This window comes from Juglans regia, chromosome 7 (genome assembly GCF_001411555.2).
Source record: "Juglans regia cultivar Chandler chromosome 7, Walnut 2.0, whole genome shotgun sequence".
In the NCBI taxonomy this organism is placed as follows: domain Eukaryota; kingdom Viridiplantae; phylum Streptophyta; class Magnoliopsida; order Fagales; family Juglandaceae; genus Juglans; species Juglans regia.
Window position 1 is genome coordinate 22,461,468 of NC_049907.1, and position 5,213 is coordinate 22,466,680.

General features: G+C 35.3%; 1 long non-coding RNA gene across 1 annotated transcript; it reads right to left on the reverse strand.

Annotated features, from left to right (window-relative positions):
• Positions 1-2,835: 2,835 nt before the first annotated feature.
• LOC118348990 lies at positions 2,836-4,229 on the reverse strand. Its single transcript, XR_004801910.1, has 4 exons — positions 3,584-4,229; positions 3,424-3,504; positions 3,322-3,357; positions 2,836-3,137 (listed from the first exon to the last, which is right to left on the reverse strand). It is a non-coding gene; the product is annotated as an uncharacterized LOC118348990 (long non-coding RNA).
• Positions 4,230-5,213: the final 984 nt, after the last annotated feature.

The following is a 5,213-nucleotide window of genomic DNA, read 5'->3' on the forward strand; positions in this document are numbered from 1 at the left end:
AAAAAAAAAAAAAAGTTTGTTACATTACCTATATATGATTTTAGCTCCGCTCCGTACATGTTTGCTGCCAATATACCTTCTTTTTCTTTTCTTGTTTTACCTATTTTCTTGTTTGTTTGAATATCTTAACATGATTTTGAGAGACTAAAAACATTTTAGGTTGAGTTTGCTAAAAGTTTAAATAAAGCGCGGTGCTACTCTGTCTGAGTTGCACTGCTCCAAGTGATCGTTAGGTCAAATTGATTTTTTTTTTAAATTTTTTTATTCATATTTCTTTTATCATTTTAAAATATTTTTAAAAAAATATAAAAAATATATCAATATACTAATAGTCACTTTCTTAACTATTAAATAAAAAAAATTAAAATATATGAAGTGTCAAAATATGAAGACAAGTTGAATGGGCAAAGTAATATTTTTTTCATTGTATTTATATATTTTTTTAAAATATTTAAATGTGTTTAAAAAATATTTAAAATAAACAATAAAAAAACAAAATTACAATTTACACTGAAGTCTGAATTGTGAACCGCACAAAAGAGTAGGCAGATGCAGCGGCACCACTCATACATAAATTGTACTTGTATGGTACACATCGAAATACCCCCAAAAGCTGAGGGGACAAAAAATAAAAAAAGAATCCCCAAAAAACTGACAAACTTCTGAAGTCACTTTACCATTGTTGTGGAGTGGATGGCAGGTCGTGTGACCTTGCAGATCACGAGAATGCCCATCATTGTACCCATGCACTCACTATATAAGCTTATTGGCCCAAGAAGATAATGCCATGGCACTTGGGAGGATGAGGTTAGTTTGCTCCGGTCACAAAAGTGCCTGTCAGAAGTACCCCCCGCATGCAGTATGATGTGGTATCCCTAATAAACATCCAAGGGCCTGTTTATTTTCAGAGATAAGATGAGATGAGTTGAGATTAAAATTAAAAAATTAAATAAAATATTATTAAAATATATTTTTTAATATTATTGTTGTTTTGAGATTTAAAAAAGTTGAATTATTTATTTTATTTTGTGTAAAAATTTAAAAAAATTGTAATGATGAGGTGAGATGAGATGAAATGTTTTTGAAAAACAAACAAGGCCTAAAGCTCCAATTTCTTCAGTTTTTTAATTAATACTGGTACAGTACAGGGTGTGAATTCTCGAGTTCCTTTCAAAAAAATAAAAAAATCTATTATTAAAAAAAAATTTATTTTTTATATGAATCTTAAATTTATCATTTTTTTTAAAAAAAAAAGTACGTAAAATTTGAATATCTTAAAACTACAAATATATATATATATTTTTTTTTTATGAGGAGAAATTTCGAACATGGATGTTAACGTTGACATCATGATTTTTGCTTAGATATACCAAATTTGTTCAAGGCCTACAAATTATAGCAATAGTCCAAATCATCAGCTTTTCTTAAAAATGGATTAAACTCATACCAACAAGAAGATGGACCAACATCTTATTACAACACTTCAGCCAACCCTAGCCAAGAGTAAACACATTTGTTTACTTTTATAGACATTATACCTGCTTTCTTCTAGGGTAACTTAATGGAATAGGGAATTGTTACGCATCAGCCGGAAGCCGCAACACACCTCACATCAGTTTTTATTTTTATTTTTTTTATTTTTTTTTATTTTTTTTACACTCAATACGTTGAGTGCGCTACGGCTTCCGGCTGATACAAATGTTTTCTCAATGGAATAAGTGGCAAAGAATGCACCCAAGATGATGATGGTATTGAGTTAACTCTAACATAACCTATTTAATTAAACTAATCAGATCACTCCATGTTAAGTTCACTGAATAAGCTTCTAAAGCTGTCTATCTCAAATGCTGGACCTTTACATGGAAATGGTGAAAGGATAAAACATTATTATGTTAGCTAATTTTGAAGAGAGCAACTTGAGGCCAGTCGGGTGATTTGCTTCAATTTACATCAGCAAATCATAAGCTACCACGTAGGAAATGCAGCAAATTACAACATAGACTCGTACACATGTGATTATTTTTCTTTTACAGTTCTGCTCTTCCCCCATCCTCCGTCACTCTCTTTCTTTCTCTCCCTCCCTCCCTCCCCCCACCCCGTGACCTGCTCTCTCCCTCATCAATATACTGTCTAAATTGATATTTTGGACCCCTTCACTGCTTGTCTTATTATACATATACTGGTTTTTGGCAAATAGAATAATTCTCGTACAGACCTTTAACTTTTGGCATTAGTCTAATATATAGATCGGCATGCTCGTGGTACAGAAAGTTTTATGTTAAGAATGAAAGTATGTTTTCAAGGTTGGCCAACTATGCAAGGACAAGTGATGGGCAATAGGGTATGTTGGTTACGCCAAGGATGGGGAAGCAAATACAACTCAGAGAAGGCCTTCTGCTACTACCTACAACAATGAAGATGGGTTTAATAGGTCTTCGAATCAGAGAAGAATGGCTTTGAATCAGAGATAAAAAGACTTCGAGGGAGAAGATGGCCTTCGAATCGGAAAGATACTGAGACAAAAATGGCTTCAAGGGATAAGAAGGGCTTCTGGCAGGGCCCCGCGGGGGGGTGGAAGCGAGAGGGGAGAAGGGAAAAGGGAGAGGGTTACTTCATATGCCGACCCTCTATAATTACCTTGGATATACTACGTGTTGGGTTTTCATTGGTGGGTGTAAAAGCAAAATACACACCCGACCGACCGATTTGAAGGTTTTCCCAATTTTGAAACACCTGGTTTCTAAAGTGAATATTCAAGATCAAGCCATTGATTGATTGTATGTAGATGTCAAGCCTGTAAGCTATACTTAATTCAGGGAAAGAAAACAGAGAAAATAAAGATAGCCAAATTTGTCTCGCAGTCAATAAAATATAGCATACTTCACATTGCTGAGGTGGTACATGATTGTACCCGTTTGCTTGCTAGTTATATGTCCAGTCCCTCTACATGAACGATGTGAGATGATCCCAAAATCAATCATGAGACACCGTTCTCATATTATCACTTAATTGATGATCTACATGAAGATGTCACGACCAACTCATTTTGTAATTGCCTATCTGCGGGTGGGATCAGTAGAAATATCGAAACCAGGAGGTATGAAAACAACGTCATCCCAATTTGGAGTAGAACTCTCCTGCAAAATATTAGATGGCTTTTAATATTTCATACAGCGCCATTAATTATGCAGGAGACAAGAAACAAACATCCAAGAAAACAAACGAGGCAAATAAGCTTACAATCTTATTTCAAATGAAAACCATCTTCTGGCCAACTGACCAGAGGAAGAAAAGCAAAACTTCCAAAAGAAGGCCCCTTACCTTCATTCCCTTGAGAACTTCCTCAAGAACAGCAACCTACAAGATAAAATAAAGTAAGTGAATAGAACAAGCTTCGCAAGGCATAGAAATTAGGAAACCTACCTGAATGTTTCCTCGTTTGTAAGCAGGATTTATTTGATTCTGCTCCTTGGCAGCCCTTAGAAGGGAATTCTCCAAATCCTCCTACAAATAATAAGGAAAAGAATTATAACATGACAGAATTAGAATACTGCATGTTGAAATGGCCATCTTTCTCAACAACCTTTCTGAAAAAAGCTGGACGATAGCTCTTGTTTTCGCTCCTCAGAATCAAGCTCCTTGACTGAAATCCAAAGATTTAAAATAGAAGTGCAAAATCAAGATTGAATGTACATATCTGGGGACCAAAGTAAATCTTATAGTTACAACAGAGAGCCACATCTTAAGGCTGAAGACTTGTCCATTTGTCTATACTATTTATACGTATGAATATGCAGACATACCAAATCAATCTTAATGAACTTTTTGAAATGAACCATGATCTGAAATAGCAAACCAACTAAGCGAAGTGAGACGGCACCGTCTTGTGCAATGCAACGATAGTTGGCCCTCTATAATCCCACAGAATGAACCAAAACACACCATATTCCCACAATTTCGGGGAGAACAATTCTAACCAAGTGAAGTATTGGGCATCTACAGACATCTGGATCTGAATTGCTTATTTAGCCTGAATGTACAGCAATGTGAAAGATGGCTTCCATCTATTGTAATGTGTCTGGAGGGGCAGGAATGATAGAAATTTTCAGGACCATGAGTCAACAATGGAAGAGCTTAAAACCTTCTTCTGAAATCCCCTGTTTCTTTGGACAGCTGCTGTAAATTTTCATGGGCTGAATTTCATGATTCTTCTACCTTTTTATATTCCTAATCAGGTGCTTCTCTTGTACACATCCTCTATACTTTTTTAAATGGGTAAAAAATTGGATCATTTCTCGATTTGTGCATGTCATCCATTTGCAGATGCATCCTCTATACTTGGGCCAAGCCTTTTGTGTTTTTCAGTAAAATTTTCAACTTCATATAAAAAAAGTTTATTCTGCCTGAAACCCGGGCCGGTCAGTTTTTGAGATTATAGTTTACCGAGTTTCTCAGGCCAGAGCATCCAAAATAGAAACAGCCAGTTTTTTTTTTTGGACAAGTATGAAACACCCGGTTGTTCAGTGCCAAAAATCAAATGTGTCATAATTGACAATAAACTCATGACCAAGTGCAACACAAAGCATTGAGAACGGAAGGGCCAATTTCAAATTTGCAAATTCAAAATGGACCCATTTTTGGAATCTTTTTTTGATAAGTATAAGAAAATTTCAATGAATCAAGTTGGTAAAGCCCAAGTACACAGTAAGTATATAATAGAGCGCACCTAATTACAGATTAGGAACTAGAAAAAATGATGTAGGCCCTATATGGGAACAAGCATGTCAACTCAACTGTACTTGCTCTGCTATTCTGCCTAAGCCCGACTGAGGAAAAATTACGGGGCGTAAAACAAAAAAATATGCTGATTCAAGTGGACATACTATATTTAATATATCATTTATCCACCATTAAATTAACGACAAATAATATCATTCTCTGCATAGCTTATCCACGCAATACAATTTAAATACTGGTCACAGAGTGCTGTCAACCAATCCCAACTGCCTTATGATTTAGATCCTTAACAGCATATTTCTTTGTTATGATAAATTTATTGAAAAAGCAAGGTTTTGGTTTCCAACAGTTAGAATCTTCCTTTCTTAGGAAAAGGCAACCCTTGGGAATCCCAGCCTATAGGAGACCCCATGTATCAACTGCCACTTTCAGTACCTTACCATGGTGCATTACAAACACTGCAGGATTTCTTATTC